We start from the raw sequence: 21,197 nt of genomic DNA, 5'->3' as shown, positions 1-21,197 counted from the left end.
AAAAACATGTTTATAATATATCGGTTACAAATATATTTTATTATTTTTTTTTAAATAAAAATAATAAAAAATATTTTGGATATCAATTTTTAAACATCTTCTTAAATTTTATCGTTGGATAGAAAATAAGAAATTTAAAAAAAAAAACTTTCAAACTCGTTCGATGAATTTTGAACTTAATTTTTTAATACCTTTCGATGACTTCTCGGATTAATTTTATTTATCCCTAATTTCTTTCATCCATTGTTAAAGTTATACACGATCAATATATATATTTATATATATATATGGAAATGTTTTAGCAACATTCCGCAAACTGTAATTATTTCGCTGTAATTCCACCAAATGTTGTTTATAGTTACCGTTTTCATGGCTCAGAAGCGATGTTTAAATTCATTTTGCGAGGAAGGGGGGGGGGAGAGAGAGAAGGAGTTACTTCCATTAATAATTCACTTATTTCTCGAACTATATAGCTCGGTCAGCGACTTTGCAATTATCGACTTTGCAACGCTTGTACAGTCGAATAATTGTTGAACACGGTTCTTGCATTTTCCCCCTACGCCATCGCAGTTTCGCAGCTATCGCGTGCATCCGCGGTTCGACTGGTCTGCTACGAGCAGAATACACACGTATATATATATACATGTGTGTGTGTGTGTGTGTGTGTGTGTGTGTGTGTGTGTGTGTGTGTGTGTATACGTAAGTATACGAGTTTCTGAAAATTACTTTCACTTCCTTCATCCGGGCCCGTGGCATCTTGCCCCTCAGCTGTTACCGATAGAGCAGCGTTTCTCAAACCGTCTAGGGTTCCCTAGATCTTTGGTAACCGATATCCGTGTCGCATTTAAACGAAAGTATGCAATTAATTAGAGGAAAATAATGGAAATAAAATATTTTTTATATTAATTCGTTGTAAAACCGTGGTTGCGTGCAAAATTTGTGATCACAAATTAGGGATTTAAGACTGGAATAAAATGTTACTTTTTAAGTAGTGGAACACGAACGAATGAAATTCATTCTAAAAATTCTGAAATCTTACCTGGTTTGAAAAAAAAGTTTGACAACCACTGGAATAGAGATGTTTCGCCTCCTCTCTTATTGCACCCTTTTATTCCTGCCAACGAAGGAAATTGCACTTCTTCTGATATCCAGGAACTACTTTTGTTATCCCCGAAGATATTGAGCGTCACTTTTTTCAAGAATGCGCTCAAGAGTTCATATTTTGTTGGACAATATATAATAATTCGTAGGAAAACTGGATTGCGTGGTTCAAGGCTACTACTCTCAAGCTATTGCCAGCCTATTTTACAAAGTGAAAGTGATCGTTGCACGTGAACCGAGTGAAAAGAATCGATTATACCTCGTTTTTCATCTTCAATTCAAAATCCCTGTAAAAAAAAATTCCCTAGGAATCGTTGAAGTTTAATCAAATGATACTAATATTAATATTATCTCGCGTTCTTTTTTTTTTTTTATTATAAAAATTGATTCATGGATAATAATTAAATAAATGCAAACGTGATGTGTTGACAATAATAATAACTCAAAACTTGAGACAAAACTTGCGACGCATAATATTATAATTATCTGGTCATACAGCAAATTGGTAGACTAAGACCTAGATATTTCTAATCTAAGGTCATATTAAGTGTATTAAGTCGTTGAACTCGTTTCAATATCTACACATATATGGCTAATATAATATCACACCTCGTGTATGTAGAATCATATTTTATTGCATTTGTTAAAAGGAATACCATCCTCCTCCTCCTCCTCTCCTCTCCCCCCTCTACTTCCTGTTACTCGATATTACTTTCCATCGCTCCAACATAGCTGTTCCAGAGATAAAAACACGCAAGACACTCTTGCACTCTTGTATAATCTTCGTACAATTCCCCCCCCCCCCTCCCCTTTGCTTGCGTTTTATCAAATAGAACGATTCGATAAAATTCGTCCTACTTATTTCGTATAAGTCGTATAATTATAATAGAAGCTCGTATCTAGAAAAGTGGAACATCTCTAAAAATATACACGTTATATTATTATATAAAAACGAAGATGGATAAACGGTGAGTTATTCGAGAGGCGATCGTTTTCAAAAGAAAAGGAATATTTAAAAAACACCATTAAAAATATACGAGAAGAATTCGTTGCGTGGAGAAAAATATATGCAATGTATTATTTATTTTATTCCATATATATATATATGTAGAATGAAAATTGTTGAAAAACGAGTATTATTTGAAAAAAAAAAAGGGGAAAGAAAGGGAAACCGAAGAGGAATAATGAGGGATTTTTCACGTAGGAAAAGGAATATTTCGCTCGAATGTAAAAGGAAAGGGAAATCCCATGCATCCGTAAACGTGGCCGTTTCTCACGGACATCCTATTTTCTTTTCCACCAAAACGTCGGATCGTGAGTCGATCGTGGAAACACGTCTTCTCGTTGTTTGCACGTACTCCAGTGGAGCCTTCTTGGGTAAATAATTCAAGTTGCGAATACTCGCGAATAAAGGAGCCCCCCGGTATATATATATATATATATATCCACCCGATGTGGAAACGTTTCGAAAGCTCCGAGTGCCTTTTCTTATAGTTCGCCAACCCCGACTTCCGTCACGTACTCATTGTTTTTATTCCTCGCCGTGGTAACCAGAATTGTTTCCTCGACGCGTGGCTAATCGCGAATTCTTCGTTAATACGTTCGAGTTATGGTATCTGACACGTTCCGTTCTCTCATTTTCTTTTCTTTTTTTTTTTTAATCGAGCGTAATATTTAATCTGTAACAGAAATGGATCGATTCCTTTCGTAGATTCGAAGTGATATTTTTTTTTAAATAATATTTTTTGGTTATGGTTTAACCACTCATTTCACTTTTCATTAAAAAAAAAAAAAATGTTATGGTGTTTGATTCAAGTGTCAAGATTTTGATTGTTTTATTATCGTGTAGTAGAAGGATAAAAAGTTTTCGATATCCTACGTTACCGATTGAGAACCGTTGATACAAAGCGTACGTAGCTCGTATGCGCGATTGCACAATATTATATCGATGCACGTTAAAAGCAAGGGAAAGGATTTTCACCACGAATAGATCGTACAATCATTAAATACGTTATTCGAAGAAAGTGATATATTTTGCCGATATATTTCTATCTCTCGATTCAGTTAGTAGATTAATTTTTCTCGTTATTCACTTTTCTATGAATAATTGCCGGAAGAAGAAACGGAAGTGATTTAATAACTTGTGATGAAAGTAACTTTGATACGGAATTAATCGTTCTCAACGTGGTATATCTTATATCGTGTGTTTTATTCACGTTCGTGGTGTGTACTTTTATTAAAATTAGAATAATCTGTGCGATGTTTTACTGTTGCGCAGTTCGATGTAAACTTTACACATAACCTAACTTTTGCGTAGCGAACGTTCTTTAGAGTGGAAAATGAAATATGTACGTACCTTGTTGCGAGATTAATGAGACTGAGTTTGTGATATTGTTATGATTTCTGTGAAGATAATTGGTTATTAAGTTTGTAAAGATTCGGAAGATACAATAAAATGAATTCTTCCATTTATTTCGAAATAATTAGAAATAAATTCGAATAAAAATTATTTGTAGTAATTTATTCTAGTTTCATTTGTTATTTTTCTAGTTATTTTAGTTACGTATGATTATACACGAATTATTTTCATTCGATAAAGAATTTGTTCTTTTTTTCTTCTTCCATATTTCTTGAAACAAAGGTAATTTTACAAATTTGATTTTTGTCAAATTGAATGATCACATAATTAAAACTTTTCGTAACTTTGTTATAAGTTGATTGTAATTTTGCTCATTTTACATTAATCGCCTGATCTCCGACTTGCAGAGGAAATTAAAATTGATAATTAAACCGGATGCCTGTCAGTTCAATGTCATTCCTTATTCACCCTTAATCATTCAGTGTTCTTTCTTATTAATTTCATGATTAATTATTTTTCAAACTATTCAAAAATTTAATCTGAAAAAAATCTAATCTAAATGTAATGGATTATACGTAAAGGAACTTTTTCTCAAAGAAAAATTTTTTTTGAAAGAAATCTAGCCTCAAAGAAAAAAAAGAAAGAAGAAAATTATCCAGGTTTTAATGTCAATTAGTGACTCTCGAGCTTTTCCTTTTATGAATAATTAATAATTTGTTTTAGAATTTAAAAGATCGTCATAAATAACGATGCAAAATATGAGATCATCTTCCCAATTGTTCTATATCGAATTTTTTAATCGTACTATTAATTCAAAATTAAATTTATAAATATATCTCTAAATTTATTTAACATTAATAATTAGAAATAAATTTGAACGAAAATTATTTATAGTAATTTATTCTAGTTTCATTTGTTAGTTTGCTAGTTATTTTTCTAGTTATTTTAGTTACATATGGTTACACACGTTACTTTCATTCAATAAAGAATGTGTTCTTTTTTTCGTCTTCCACATTTCTTGAAACGAAGATTCGTTAAGATTTTCATCGAGATTATTTTTTTTTTTTAAATTTTACCAAAATTTTAATTCCCTTCATAGAATTTGTTCTACAACGATAATTCGCCAAATCATTAATTATAATTATTCTATTTTAATTTTTGTTGATCGATTTAATCCATTGTTCATGCAAATGCGAGTGGCGTCTTGGTCTCTTTCTAAATGAACAAGAACGAGTGTTTTCTCGCCGGTGTTTGTAATATAACGGTGAAGAAGCAGAGATGCATATTCATGATTGGTATGCACGATGAATTTCAAGCGGAGAATAATGCAAGCGTTGATGCGAAAAAAATGAGATGTTTACGAATTTCACGATATAGTGTATCATCGTTAAATATATACATGTATAATTTTCTATTCAAAGAGTGTGGATAAATTTGAGAGTAAAAAAAATAAATTTGAGAATTACTTGCTAATCAATATTGTGTTAAGAGTGAAAGTTAAGATGGAAATTCATTTGAAAGTGAAGTAAAGTTTGGACACTACTTGAGAGTGAAAGTCATTGTCTGATAGTCACTAGACACAAGTTTGTGAAAAATACTCTTGGGAGATAATTTTTTAATTTTTAAAGAAAAATACTGGCGAGAGCAATTTCTGAAAATTTTACGCTCAAATGAGTTCAAAATTGCGAAATTATTTTATGAAAATATTTCTTGTATTACACTGTGTGTTTAGTATTTTCGAATATTTACTTAAGGATCGTTTAATTAATTCTGTTTATACAACTTTTTTTTTTTTTCGAAACGATTCTATTAGAAACATTAACTAAGTGTTAAATAAGCAAAGAAACAGGCTTTTACCTCATTCCATACATAAAGTATAAAAATTACAATTTTAAACGAAATATTTATAATTAAAAAAAAAGATGGAAATGATATTTTTCTTGAGAGAGAGAGAGTTGAGTAAATTCCATTTAAAATTCACAAGTATTGAAAAAATTATAAATAAAATTTACCTGATATTATCATTTGGATTTGTCATTGTTACTATTCGTAATGAGAAATTTCAAATAAAAGTTGAATGGTTTCATGGAGTTAATAGTATTAAAAAGTTAATCAAATTTATACAAATTGATTAACAAATAAAATTGAAAAATTCAATATTCCAATGTTATGATATTTATTGTCAAGATTTTACCAAAATCAAAGATTTAAAATATATTTAAAATATAAGAGAAACATTATCATATGATTTTACCTTCATAATGGAATTTAAAATAAAAATTTCATAAAAGTAGATATTCATAGAATGAAAATTCATAAAGTAAAATTATATTTCCAAAAAATAAAATAATTTATCATCTAGTTAATAACTAGTGCTTTTCTATAATGGAATGTGATATAGCTTAATCTCCTTAAGTAATTCAAGCATCTTGTTTCTTGTTGTTGCTAGTGATTTTGAAATAAACCTTCCTTAGGAAAGTCAACATCCAACAAAATCGTACTTCGCCATAGAAAAGTCAACATTTCATTATTATACATATAGATTCTAAAACATGTGCATCTATGAATAATTCAAATATGATGGAATATACATAATTTATTAAATTATGAACTTTATACACACTAGAAATTGTTTATATTATGCATAAACTATATACATATATAATATAAAATGTATTGTGTAGACAATAGAATATTTTAATGATAGGACAATCGAATAATAGAGAAATTGCTGAAATAATGAATGTTTTTATAATGGAATGTTTTAAAATTCAAACATTATAATATGATTATAATATGATTATAATACATTATTGTAATAATATAAATTAATATTAATTAATTTTTCCTATTTTAAGGAAATATCATTATTGTTTTAATAATCTCAATATACATTTATTATACGAATCCATTAAGAACCAAAGTTATTAAACAATAACAATATTGATAAATGTATTATTGAAAAATATAAATAAAATAATGAAAAAGAACACACTTCATCGATGATTTTTAAATAATATTTAAAATCGTGTATATTCTTTTCTATAATTATCAAAAGAATTTATATCATAAATATCATATTTAATTGCACAAATACTTTCATTCTTTTATTTTATATAAAACTGAATTATTTCATTCGTTAATTCTTTTACCTTTATTTGCTGCAGTATGAATGACGTCACTAATTCGCTAACTATATGTGATGCATGCTACTTTCTCCCATTCTCTCCATAGAGAATATTTTTCTGGCAACCATATCGCGGAAATACATAGATTTCGTACATAAATTATTTTAACGCATTGCACGTTCGAAGTTTCGTTTAAATTTTCTCACGAAACACCGCATTGCGTTATTTTGAAATATTATCACCAGTTGGAACTTCCGTGTTGTTTAAATCTTTCAAAAACCGATAAGTTCGAATGTCAGGAATTATCGTTATCCAATTGCATTCGTCTGCTTCGTTGTATTTGTCAGTGAAAGTTCAAGAGAACATCATTAAAAGTAGCAATATATGCAAACTGCATGTAATATACACATTTTAAACTTTAAGTGTTTAACCTATAACATTAAAAATTTATTATGATTTGTTTCATTTAAATTGATCGTTTTAATCGTTAGATTGATATCTTCTTCAGAATTATTTATTATATAATTTTTCCAACGAAAATTTTGAGAAAAAATTAACATTTCTAATAAAATTATATATTTTTAGTTCGATTGATTTAGTTTCTCGTTCTTTATGGAAAAATATTAATATATAATAATATTAAATAATATTAAAATAAATTATTAAAATCTTACAATTAGTAATAGTAATAGTAATTCTTGTCTTCTCAAATATTCAAAGATATTTGTCTTTCATCTGAATAGGACTCTATCAATTCGTTCTATTACATCTTCTACAGACATATTGGATTGCACGGTCTTTGACATGTATTATTCATGGTTGAAAAAGTCACTAGGGGAATACATATTGTGAGTTTGCCAAAAAATTAACCTATCAGACCAAGTGACTTATTTCTAACTATTAACAAAAGATGTCACCACTGTTTTCTTCCATTCCGTAGAAATTTGATTACTTTTGAAACACATTAAATATCATTCGTTTAACAAATAACCTAGCACAAACATTGAAATTGCTTCTAAACGTAATTCTCAGTTTCGTGTCACTAACAACACCGGTTCATTCGTTTGCTCAACCAGATTCATTAAGGTTTAAACGATCGTCAATTTTATCTCTGGTCGTATATATACATAACGCAGTAACAGAGACTCGACTTCACGGTTTCTCTTTGACGCGATCGTAAATCTTGGCGATCGTGGAGGCAAGTGTCGTTATTACGACAGGTGCGTCAAATTTACTCGGTGCTTAAAATCTGGCTGTTAAATCAACGGTATGTACATACCTGACACGCGAAGCATTACAATTTGTAAACGAGTTTAGCGCCGACTGATCTTGTGACGGTGGATAAATGCGCGTATATGGAATTTACTAAATCGTTCTCTCGACCGTGGTTATAAACTTGCCATGTGTTGTTTAGCCGGTTGGTTTTGTGTGGTGCTTTACATGGTACTTGAACGTAGGATTATCGAAATGAATTATTATTCAAATTATTTGAATAAAATTTTTATTTCACTTTTTATTCGTTGTATTTTAATTTTGAAAGAATTAAATTATTTTAATATTCGTTATTTTATTTGATTTTACTACTTGTTACTATCGAATAATTATCAAATAAATTCTTATTGTTCAAATTGTTATATTTTTGCAAATAATTTTTATTAATTATGAATAAGTTTGTATTTTTAGAATAAATTGTAGTAATTTATTTCTTGATTTCATTAAAAAAAATATATTTTGTTATGATACGATTTTTATACATTTTTCGAATTATTTTCCAAAATTACTTTACTATTTCTAGATATCAGTATATTCCTTTTTATATAGTTTCTGACAAAATTTCTATTTCTTACGAAAAAATTTATTATTTGTAATGTAAAATGTAAACATTTATATTTGAAATAAAAAGTTTTTAATCATTTAAAGTAGCATAAATATATTATGATTTGATAAGTGCATTATATTTGAATATCATAGTATTTCGTTTACAACATGAATTATGTAAAATAATAAAATTTAAATAACATATAATTTGATTTCTTTATTATCATTTTTTAATTATTATTAAATTTACATAATTTGCATATATTTCTTAATTAAACGTAATTATTTCAATTGCAAATAATTAATTTAGATTTAAATTTAGATTTATATTATCTCTATATTATTTTAAAGGTTATATTTCTGAAATTTTGATAACATTAGTCTCCATATACATTTTCTTTTGTTTATTTATCTTATAAAATCTTATTTCATCGTATCATTGACAAATTTCATAAAAAAAACATATATTAACATATTTTTTTTTTTTTTAAATAGAATTCATATTACATATTTAATTTCATATTTTACAATAGAAATGAAGGGAACAATATTTCAACGGTATAAAATTGTGAAAGAAAATAAGTGAAATTTATTTTTAACCGTTTTTCAATGTGAAATAGTAAAGGCACTTTTAGCACGTACACACCCCTTAATTACGGAATTTTACATTCATCCCGTAAAACGCAATTGATTTTTTTCGAGGTGGAACGGCAGAATGAATTGCATACCATTTGTTAACGATCTGTTATCGATTTATCGGTTGCTACCATTTCAACTCTCCTTCGAAATTTTGTTCATGCGCATACCTACACACTTTTAATATACACACATATATATATATATATATGTACAATTTCCATGTTTGCAAAAGTGCCATTTTTAGTTCCATATATAGCATAGCACAACATTGCAACATACTTATTGCTTTTTCTCCTCTAACAATCACAATCTCTTTCACAGACACGTAGCTATTCGCGATACATTATGCAACGCTAGAATAATAATTACGCGCAAATTATAAATGGCAATATATGTACACAGCGTTGAGCAATCTACGCTTATCGAGTCCATATTCAGGCTACCTACTTCTATCGGATTTGTAATGGCGATGATATTTTTTTAAGATGATATTAATCAATTAATTGGAAAATAATATTTATTATTGAAATATCGTCTTTTTTATTATCCTTCTGTATTACTTACATATCAAGTTTTCTTATATATTATTAAAAAACAATTTAAAAATAATTTAAAAAAAGATAATCGAAATTATATTATATTCGCGATGTGACATCTTTGGAGGATCGATTTTAAAGCAAACACAACACGAAAGTTAATACGGCAATTAAAGTTATAACCAATTGAAATTATTAAAGATTCTCCGTCTTCGTTGCACCGCTATCGCGTTCTATCTCCGTTTCCTTTCATCTAACGTTTAATAACTTAAATCGTCTTAATAACTTAATGAATAAGCCTCGATATTTTTGCGTACCAACTTTTACATTTGATCCTTCGAAACACACACATCTCGGATTGTAAAAATAAATAATTTTTAATTCGATGATAATTCTAAAGTGTTAATTGAATGTTTATATTTCAATCGAGGTATACACTTGCAATAATATATATATCGCGATAATTATAATTGGCAATCCTCTATCCCTTACCTACGCTGCTTTCTCCCGTGTTTTCTCTTTTGTTCGAAACGCGTGGTTCTCATTTATATGCGTACGAGGCTTCGCCTGCTTTCATACCCGGCATACCCCTCTGTACGAAAACGTGTAAACGCGATGAAATGGCCCCGCAATTACCGGTTTCCTGCAATCTGAATCGTGGTTTTTACACATCGATGCTTCTTGTTCGATCGCTGTGTACGTCTGCACGTGCCCGTGCATCGTGCGCAATTTACGCGATAACCAATTTTTTTTTTTTTCAATCTTCCACGATTCAATTTTCATTTTCATTTTCATTTTTTTTTTAAAAGAAAGGAAATCGTAATTTCAATGTAAAAAAAAAAAATGGGAATTAATGATTTTAATCTTTAGCGTTATATAATAATATTTATAGGCTTAATAAATTATTCTTTTACACTTACCTTGATTTCTTGATTACGATTTTTTTTTTTTTTCGAAGATAAATCGTTTTATTTTTCGACGATCGAAAACGTTAATCGTATTTTAACTAATGGAATCGAAAGATTTACAAAATTTCGGTGAAAAATTATATTTCACGAATCGAACATGATTCACGATTTTTGATGTTGCAAAGGAATTCACGGTCCCAGGAACAGGTAAGGGAACGGGTATAATCTCGTCTCTTGATAAAATACGGCTCACCGGGCTTGCGAAACGAGAGGAATTCGTGTACGAAAAGTGTATAAAAGATTCGGTTCGTGGCGCTCGTTCACCGTGACCCATAACAGCATCTGCCTTGTTGGGCGGATACCGACCGAACGTGATGGGATTCAAAATATAACTATTTACCGATGGATTACCGCAGCAACTTGATGGATCTCTCTCTCTGTTTCCATTCGAGGTGAAGCACGATGATGAGCACGGAATGATTATCGATGACATTGATGTCGTCACGCGAATCTTATTGACATATAAGCGAGTAATTATCATTCTAGAAATATCACAGTTGCAGTCCACTAGAGCAAATTGGAAACGAAGAGTTGGGGCGTTCCAAGGCGTTCCAGTAGTGGGGGTAAACCTCGCGTCCCGTGGCCGAGAGAGAAAGAGAAAGAGCGACGAGTCGTGTAAAATAAAAGGAGAAGGGAGAAGGGAGAAAGAAGGGGAAGAGATAAGGGAAGAGAAAAAAAGTAGAAGAGGAGGGAAGAGCGAGAATAAGAAAGAGAAACAAGGAGGAGTGGGGAGTGGAAAGAGAAAGAAGGGAAAGAGGAAAGAAGAGAGATTATATCTGGTGGTTCCTCGAGCTTACGAAATAACGCACCACAGTATATACTTGTGCGGACTGTGGTGTACTCTTGCTCGGTTAGCTGCAATTTAAAACGCGTGCACGCAAACTGACAGCGGGGACCGTTTTGAATAATGGAAAGCAATAGAAAACGAGAACACGGGCCGTGGAATCGTCGATTGTATGAAAGTCAATTTTCTGATAAACCGGTTATCGGAGCATCGTGTTTGCACTCCTCCCTCTAAGACAAATTATACTTGCTGCTGAAACCACGGTTTCATTGTTACACGAGTGATAAACGTTGGGTAATTGCGATTGGTGTTGATGATAGTCTGTCTACTTTTATTTGTAATCAATTAGCCACTTATTCGATCAAACAAGCGATTCCTTTGCCAAAGAGTTTGCGATACGATGTTTCATCGATTTTAATGATGTTACATCGTGTTTGTTGTATTAGAAATAAATCTTTTTAATTATAGAATATTTCTATAAAGAATCTCGAAATTTTGCATAAATAGAAAATTAACTGTTCGATATTGTTTTCTATTAGAAATTATGTTTGCACGATCTTTTTTTCATTTTGACCTATTTTTGAAGAGGATATTCCGTATAAATGTCGGAATGAAAGCGAAGATTTGCGAGAAAGTAGGAATTAATGAGTCATCTGGTTGCAATCGGTGAGACTATTCAAATATATTCAGAGTTAGAATTAAGAAAATTTTGGCAAGTAACCTATGCCAGATGTTCCACGTAATTTCCAGTCACATCTATAATACACGTACTAAATATATCGATTCTAAATAAATCCAGCTTATAGATGAAAATTCGAAAATTATTCTTTATCGATTGAATGATAATGGCAATGATAATGAAAATTATGTATCATAATACGATATATTAAATCTATTTTGACACGTACTTCACATTTGTTATTACATATCTCATTGCCATGTAACCGTTTATTTCCTAGTTTAAAAATCATCATAAAAGTATATATTTTTGTATCTCGTCTAAGAATAAATTCATACACAACTCGTGAATAATTTAAAGAAATCGTTTTATTTAACGATGACTTTTACGGAGTGTGACTTTCTCTTATTGTATTCCAAGTATGGTTGAAATAATGGGAAATTACAAAATTATTTTTAAATTAACTTTAATTTCGTTAATTAAAATTTTCAGAGAATTGTAATATACCCAGATTCCAAAAATGTTGGAACATTCGTAAAATTGAGGTTTCTGAGGTAATTTCAAACAACAATTTTCCTTTGTTACTTTCGTTACGGTTTTGTTGGTAACCAAAAGTTACCAACGAAAAATACTGGCCAATCACAGAGAGCACAGCTTAGTGGAGCCGCGTTAGCTAGCGTGCCGCTGACCGAGCACGACCAAGTCCAAGCAAAAAACTCGAACAAAGTTTGTTGAATATTATATTTATTTATTTATTCATCATATCGATATAATTCGATATAATTTTTAATCGTTAAAAATATTTAATAATTTAATATTTAATAAATATTTAATATTAATACACTTTCTTCGAGATATTTTGCTTGGATTTGTTCGTGCTCATTGGCAGCACATAGCCAACGCTATTGTCGCGGCTCGATTAGGCTATACGCGCTCTCTGATTGGCCAGCGTTTTTTCGTTAATAACTCGTTAACAAAGCCTAAACGAAAATTTTTGCAAAGGAAAATGTTGCTTGAAATTTCCTCCAGAATCTCGTTAAAGATTTTAAATATCTTCTCTGAAAGAAATTCGATAAAATGGATGAATATATTAATCTTATTGATGAACCTAATATTCCAGATCATAAAGCTAGAATAATATATAGAATTCCAATGTTTTTATGATTAATTGATATAATTAAGATTTAAAAATTAATTTTTTATTTTTAATTTTAAAAATCAAGAATTTAATTTAAGTTAAAATCTTTGGTATATTAAATCTTTTAATTTTTGAGATTAATTTTAAAATAAGAATTAAATTGCAAATTTAAAGATTAATTATGGTTATAATAATTTAAATAAAATTTATTAGGAAGAATGATAAATTTATTGTTAAAAGTATTAGTGAAAATAATCTATGAAATATATATATTTATTATCTTTATCATTTAAAAAAAAGTTATTTTTATAAAACTTTATTTTTAAAAAAATATGTTTTAAGACAATTAAATAATTTCAGATTATTAATATTCTTGTGAATATCAGAAAGAATAGAACTCAATTATAAATTTTTACTGAAACAATCATAAAGATTAAGCTTCATCTCATAATAAATGCCCATAAAATTGGACACATTGAATAATTAAATATTAAAATCAGAAATGTGTATATTTAATATTTGTTGTATAAAATTGAAATCTTGAATATTAAATTTATCTAAGAATCTAATTAATAAGAAATTTAATGTATATAAGATAATAACTTATTATTTAAATTTAATAATAAAATAAAATAAGATAAAATAATAAAATTGTTGAGCATGCAATTTTTTTATTGTACAATATTTATCAGCATGAAATGAAATACATAATCTATTGATAATTAATTGATCATCATATAATAAGATTTATTTTTATATACTTTATTTTAATTATTTTAAATTTATTGCAATTTATAAAAAAAAAGATTATGAAAAAAGTTCACCACATTTGAATGTGGATTTAATCCAATTAAAAAAGCAAATTTACCATTTTCTTTACCTTTTTTTTAATAACAATAATATTTCTTTAATTTTTGATGTTGAAATTATTTTATTTTTACCAATTATTTTCTACTTAAAATCATCAAGAACAATAACATCATATTTTATATAATTTTTTTATTATTTTATTAATTGCTACACTAATTTTAGAATGAATAAATAATTATTTAAATTGATTATTTATAATATTATAAATAATTAACATCACAAATTCGTTCATTTCAAAATTGTCACATATTTCAACAACGGAAAAATCGGATAAAAAAAAAATGATCCAAATCAGGATTAATAAACAATCGAACGTCTCTGTGCACGATTGCAGATATTATCCGATAATAAACGATTATCTCGAATAAATAACAATATCGAGGAAAAGTTTACCGGAAACAATAAGGGTAGCTGTATGCGTCTGCCACATGTCGATAACATAATCTGATTAATGCCCACGCATTAGTCGTTACCACGTAGCATTACGTGATTTCATAACTAGCCGCGTCAGTTGTCGCTTTTCTCTCCTCGTCCATTAATCAATTTATCGTATTTTAACGAATAGGATGACGAATAACAACTAACCTCGATTTCTTTTCTTTTTTTCTCTCCCATGATCGTTACAATTAATTACTAAGATCTGATGGAAAAAATAAAAAATAATTATATCTTGATTTTTTTTTAAAATAAGAGTTATAATTAATTGAATGAAAAATTTCCATATATATATTTTTGTATCCAATTATAATAATACATGGATAAATTTAATAGGTTTTTGCTTCAAACATTTCGCATCTTTGCAATGCACACATTTGTAGGTGGATAAATTTTAAGAAAGATATTAACACAGGGGCCGCTTTGTTGTTGCCCGCTCACTTTTCAACCAAGTTAACTCGCTGGATTTATACGACGCGAAAGTGGTGTTGTTCGTACAACGCATCCGAATATATATTTTCCAACGTGAGTGCACGAACCGTATACGCGCACTAATTTCCTTAATAACAATATACTCGTTGCATACTCGCATAATTTAGCGTTACAGTTTCGCTTATAAATACGAATGGCGCCGATATTATTCGTTAAAAGCGTATTAACGTACGAACGGGTTAATCCGACAAACTATATAATTCGAAAAATGAACGATTCTAGACGAATTCTGGAATCGAATGTGTAAAGTGAAATGGAAAGAGGAAATGACGTTGTTTAAAAAAAAAAAAAATTGTTGTCGAGTACGAAGAAACAATGGCCGCTCATAATGAAATAGGTTAGGTTTGCTTCACGCACAAGTAAAGCCAAATCCTTTCCAAGTCCCAAACTAGAATAAAAATATATATATAAAATTGTATATGTGAAAAAAATAATGTTAGGAATTATTCGAAATTAAATTGAATCGAGTGAAAAAAATTATGATTCGAAATTAAATTGAATCGAGTGAAAATTAACTTTAACGTTAAGCTTGATAATATTCAGGATATGGAAATCGAGATAAGAATGAGAAACACTGGTTGAAAATTTCATCCATATAATGTTAGGAATTATTCGAAATTAAATTGAATCGAGTGAAAAAAATTATGATTCGAAATTAAATTGAATCGAGTGAAAATTAACTTTAATTAACGTTAAGCTTGATAATATTCAGATAATATGGAAATCGAGATAAGAATGAGAAACACTGGTTGAAAATTTCATCCATATAATGTTAGGAATTATTCGAAATTAAATTGAATCGAGTGAAAAAAATTATGATTCGAAATTAAATTGAATCGAGTGAAAATTAACTTTAATTAACGTTAAGCTTGATAATATTCAGATAATATGGAAATCGAGATAAGAATGAGAAACACTGGTTGAAAATTTCATCCATATAATGTTAGGAATTATTCGAAATTAAATTGAATCGAGTGAAAAAAATTATGATTCGAAATTAAATTGAATCGAGTGAAAATTAACTTTAATGTTAAGCTTGATAATATTCAGGATATGGAAATCGAGATAAGAATGAGAAACACTGGTTGAAAATTTCATCCATCGAGAGTGTTCGATGTATTATCGTATTATTTTGAGAATGTGAAATTTTTAACAAAAGGTTGATGTTGTGAGTTAACATATTGAAGGTGTTCCGGAATAGGCGCGGAACAATGCATATCCTCCCGAACGGAGCGTAATATTGAATACAAACCATGTCAGACCGGAGATCTTCTGTACAGGATCTCGGGAAGATCCGAAACAAAAGACACTAGTCCTGTCAGATGTAGTATAGAAGCAATATCAGATGCTCTCAACACGCTACAAAGGAAACAACTTACAATCGCGAACTGGAATTGAAACGGATTTGAAATTGTATATATATATATATAAAACAGTGATATAAGAAGATTTTACACGTATCGAAACGCTTTGTTTATCGAGAGTCTACGAATGAATTATTTAACGCGATCAAAAATCGTGTTTTCTATCGTATTTGCAATTTATTATGCGCGAATGTAAACCAGGTGCACAGCAATCGATAAATATCCTATTTATTGGCAGCCTATTAATAATCCTTGTGTTAATATCCAAAATTTTCCATATATTGTATTATTGTTCAATTTTTATATAAATCGAAACAAGAAAATAATTTAAAAATTGTTTAAAGGAAAAATAACGAATTTTTAATTTTAAGGATTTTATCTAATACCGAGCATATATTAGTTAAATAATTATTTTTGCAATTACCGAATGCAGAATTTTTAAAAATTGATTTAGAAAAATTTTTTTCTACTCTTGTATAATTTCGCAATGGAAATCAATTTTTATATATCATTTAGATTCGATACTTACGTAAAAGTTAGGTTAGAATTCAATTTTAAAAATTCACCAATTACGGGTATTTAACGTTCAAAAATTTCTTAAATCATTATCATAATTCGTTATTACGCAATATTGATTATCCGCGTGCAAAGCTTTTCATTTTATAGGTTACACAATCTGGTACAATATGGTAGCCAGCAATATGATTTGTATCCAAGTATTCGTAAATCATGCCGTTAACCGTATCGTTTCATTCAGTTGGTTGTCTTGTGCCAAATATGTCCTGTACAGGAGAGAGACATTTGTGCATGATGTAGTGAAACGTGTAAAGAAATGCGGGCCGAGAAAGGAAGCTTTAGGTAGCCATACATCGATGCCATAATCTTCGAGGGCTATGAATCGGTGCCAAGGCTCGCATAAATTTGTCGAATGGAATGGGTTTAGAAGAAGTGTGCCTCTCTCGTCGTCTTCTCGTCCACTCTTTCCCTTCTATTTGTTCTTTCTACCGTTTCGAGCTTCCGTCATTGCTTCTCACATCTCTATCCAGTGCAATTCATCTTACCGATTTGAAATTTTCAAGCCAATGTTTCGTCTTCTTTTTTAAAACTTTCCTTTTGTATTGTGTATCGTATGATTTTTGTAGTTTGTGACAAATTTGGAATTTAGAAGAATAGAATTAGAAATTATTACAGAATGCAACTAATTTTTTTAAAAATTGGATGAAACAATTTGAGATTTTTTTGAAAAAAAATTAATTTATCAAATGAAAAATAATTGCGAAAAAGATAATGAAAGATCGCCTTTTTTACAATTTTTTTTTTTATCTGAGCAAGCTAATGAGAAATTAAACAATATGTTTTGTAGAAACATAAAAGCGGCAATCATCAAAAGATATAAAAATAATTGAATATCTTCTGGAATCTATTATAGAAGCATTATAGAGATTTAATATTATAGTCTTCTTTATTGTGAATTGTAGTTTTTTTTTATTGTCGATTTGTTTTATTAGTATTTGGTTAACGAATAATTTAAAATTCAGAAAAAGCTGCAACAGCAAATATAAGAGAGATATAAAGGGAGAATAAAAGAAAAAAATAAGAAGAGAAAACATATTTTTCTATTAATCGTATAAATCTCGCAATAAACGGTACTCAAGTCCTCGAAATCTCTCTCGAAACGCGTTACAACGTGATTTAATCCAATAATCGAAGTATCTCCCGCTCGTCGAGAAGCAATCACGCGATATGGGATCGCGCGAGGCGATTCTTTCTCCCGTAGGTAATGACCGCGACACGGATAACGAACGAAATCGATCCATCGGAATTACAGCGGAGCCTGGCCCGTTCTCAATTTACCGTAATGGTTTTGATCACCGATACTCGATCACGATAGAAACTTATAACTGGCACCGATATTCGTAATTGCGCGCGTAAACCGTCCCTGCGGGATGTCGCGAACCTGTGTCGCCCACCAGATGCCGAATAAAACGTTGGCTCAACCGTTTTGATAATCGGCCTTTTTGCTCCGTGTCGCCTAGAAGCAAACGAGTGGAGCAATTTGCGATTTCTTCCTCGGTTAAGTTCCAAACGATTTTCTTTAACGATCGAGCATTCCTTTTCCTGCTGTGACAGCTCCAGACGGAACTACGTTTCCTCAATCCTTACGAGTGTTTCTTTGCTTTTATTCATGGATCCGTTTCTGATGTTAAAAGCTTGGAATTTTGTCTACCACTGTGTGCGGAATACGGTAATTCGGGAAATTGAACTTCGTGACAAATCGGAAGAATTCGGGCAAGATCGAGATAACTTTCGTAGGCTCGACTGACTTCGGATGAGCTCGGCAATGGTCGGTCACGATCGGTTCGACAGCTCGAAATCTATTGAAGCTTTCAAGTAGTTTTGATCGTCATGGCGTCTGACAGTGTACTTCGCGAGTTCATTTTATGCAAAGAATTAACAATTTATCGCAATTTTACACCATACAGTGCAATTTTTCTATTATAAAAGTAACGATGTAACAATGTTCATAATTACTTGATATTTCATTGTCGAAAAAGCGATTTATTCCCTTTCGATTATTTCCTTTTCACAAGATAGTGAATACTAATGAATTTTAACGAGAATAACATTATTACCGATAAACATTGCACATTTTGTAAACAGAGTGACAAATGCGGCATGAATTTGATTAGATCGTGAATGTAATTTTTGGAAGCGTAAATGTTACACATTTCGACCGGTAATTGTTGGAAATTATTGCCACGGGATTCATCCGACCCGGAATCCACGAGAATGCGATGTACGGGACACGAAAAGCGTCTCTAAATGCTCGTTTGGCTATTTAACTCGTTTGCCAACAAAATTGCAAATTTGACTGCGGGAACAACGGACGGAAATGGAAAATACCGAAACGATTTTGGACACGCGGAATAACATTTTCTACCGTGGACACAAGGATGTGTATTTCAAAAAACTCTAAACTAATTTTAAAAAATTTGGGCTGCCTTGGGAAATGAAAAATGAAAACTGACAAAAAGTGAATGAAAAGCAATTGTATTTTTGTAGTTATTTTGATCTCTTCTTGAGAAATGTGTTATATATAATGTGTCATGTTTAAAAATTGTATTAAATTTTATATTCATTTAAATTATATCCGACATATTTATGAGTGTTAAATTATTTAAAAATAATTTATTAATAATATGGTAATAGTTAGTGATATTTTTATATAAATTGGTAAATATAATTTATCCATTAATTACACTCTTAATATCTTTAATTCTATTTATTTTTCTATTTAAATTATCTTTCATATTTTATTTTATTTCCAATTATACTAATTTTAAGACTTTTCCAACTCTAAACAAGGCACTATTGTTGGCACTCGTTTCTTGATATCATTTCGGAGAAAACCATTTCATCGTCAATCGTAACTACTGCTACAATCACGGTTAAACGAAACCCTTTCGACGTTCAGAGAGTGTCAAGGTAATCGTCAATGTCGACTCGCAATAGCTCGGCTGCTTTGTACGCGCAATCAGGGGAACTTGGTTATATGCTTGTACTTAGGCGTGAGATCGCAGGTAACTGGCATAACTGTCTCCACCGTAGTCCCGGATAATCAACGTGTTCGTGATCGCAGCCGCGTAGAATCGTGTATACATAAAGGGTGCCGGGTGTGTCCAGCATTCCAAGTTACACAGATGGATGGATTTAACGCGACACATATTCGAGGGGTGTTAAGGATATCCGTGCGAATTCCAAGTTGGCCAAGCGATAATCTACGTAATCTCGACATTGTTCTCGTGGTCAGACACGCTTCTCTTATAGGATTGCTATCGTGTCTTTTGACATTATTATTTTTTTGATAAAATAATTATTTTTATTTTTATTTTTTAATATATAATTAATTTGCTTTTTCAACATTTGCCAAGAAAAATATAATATGCAATTTTTGAAACGTAAAAAAATAAAAGTAATAAATAAAGTGCATAAATAAATGAATGATTAAATGTATCAAGTATTGAAGGTATAGTATAGTATATATAATGGCATTATTATTACATCGTTACATCGATCACAATCGTTAAAAATTTGAAAAAATAAAATAAATATATTAAAAAGCTTGATTTACAAATTCTTAAATTCAATAAATTAAGTTTTATGTCCTACGTCGTATATCTGGATTGCACGTTATTTGGCTTAACGAGAATTTTTCCATCAAAGTCTCCGATATAAACTCGAATTATTTCGAACGAAATATTTCATACTTCTGCGACGTTTCATAAAGTCGTTTATTAACGACCAGTGTCGCGTGTAATCGATCTCCCTTTCGATTTTTACGCGATCAAGAGATGGCTTAATGAAATTCGAAAAATTTATATGTTTAGATATCTATCAGGTTTTATACAGGACAAATACAAATTTTTGCACACTCGAGCGAAATTTATTTTTCCTATTTAACTTTTTGTATTATATCAATATTAATATTTTTACTAATATTTTTCAACCAATAATACTCGATTTAAATTTATCGTTACCGATTTGAATTTATTTAGATATCCAACCTCCTTCTCTCTCTCTCTTGTTTTTTTTTTTTTTTTATTTCTCTCGTTTACTCCTTCTTGTCCCCTCGTCAAGGACCACGCGCTCTCACAATATCGGAATCCCATAAATCGATTGGACAGTTTGAAAGTTTCGTTGGCTATATCCGATCTTCTTATTTGACTCGACAGGAATTTGAGCCTTAACTAGGCCATATGACTCTTTACTTTTTCATACCTTGTCCGATCTTTGACATCTATAAAAAGTGAATCCCTCGTTTTTGGATCGACTTTTAAAAAAGACGACTCGATTTTCACGTACGTGAATTCTACGATTTATTTAGT

At 30.1% G+C, this 21,197-nt stretch overlaps 1 protein-coding gene and 1 long non-coding RNA gene across 3 annotated transcripts in view; one reads left to right on the top strand and one right to left on the bottom strand.

Moving 5' to 3' along the window:
* LOC408618 (furin-like protease 2) overlaps positions 1–21,197 on the top strand; it is a 382,021-nt gene that overhangs the window by 27,077 nt on the left and 333,747 nt on the right. The gene's annotated exons all lie outside the window — the stretch shown is intronic.
* LOC113218984 lies at positions 163–2,158 on the bottom strand. Its single transcript, XR_003305307.1, has 3 exons — positions 1,040–2,158; positions 727–964; positions 163–610 (listed from the first exon to the last, which is right to left on the bottom strand). It is a non-coding gene; the product is annotated as an uncharacterized LOC113218984 (long non-coding RNA).

The sequence above is a fragment of the Apis mellifera genome, linkage group LG1 (assembly GCF_003254395.2).
Source record: "Apis mellifera strain DH4 linkage group LG1, Amel_HAv3.1, whole genome shotgun sequence".
NCBI lineage: Eukaryota > Metazoa > Arthropoda > Insecta > Hymenoptera > Apidae > Apis > Apis mellifera.
The sequence above is the reverse complement of the archived record's forward strand: the minus strand, read 5'-3'. Positions and strand labels throughout refer to the sequence as shown.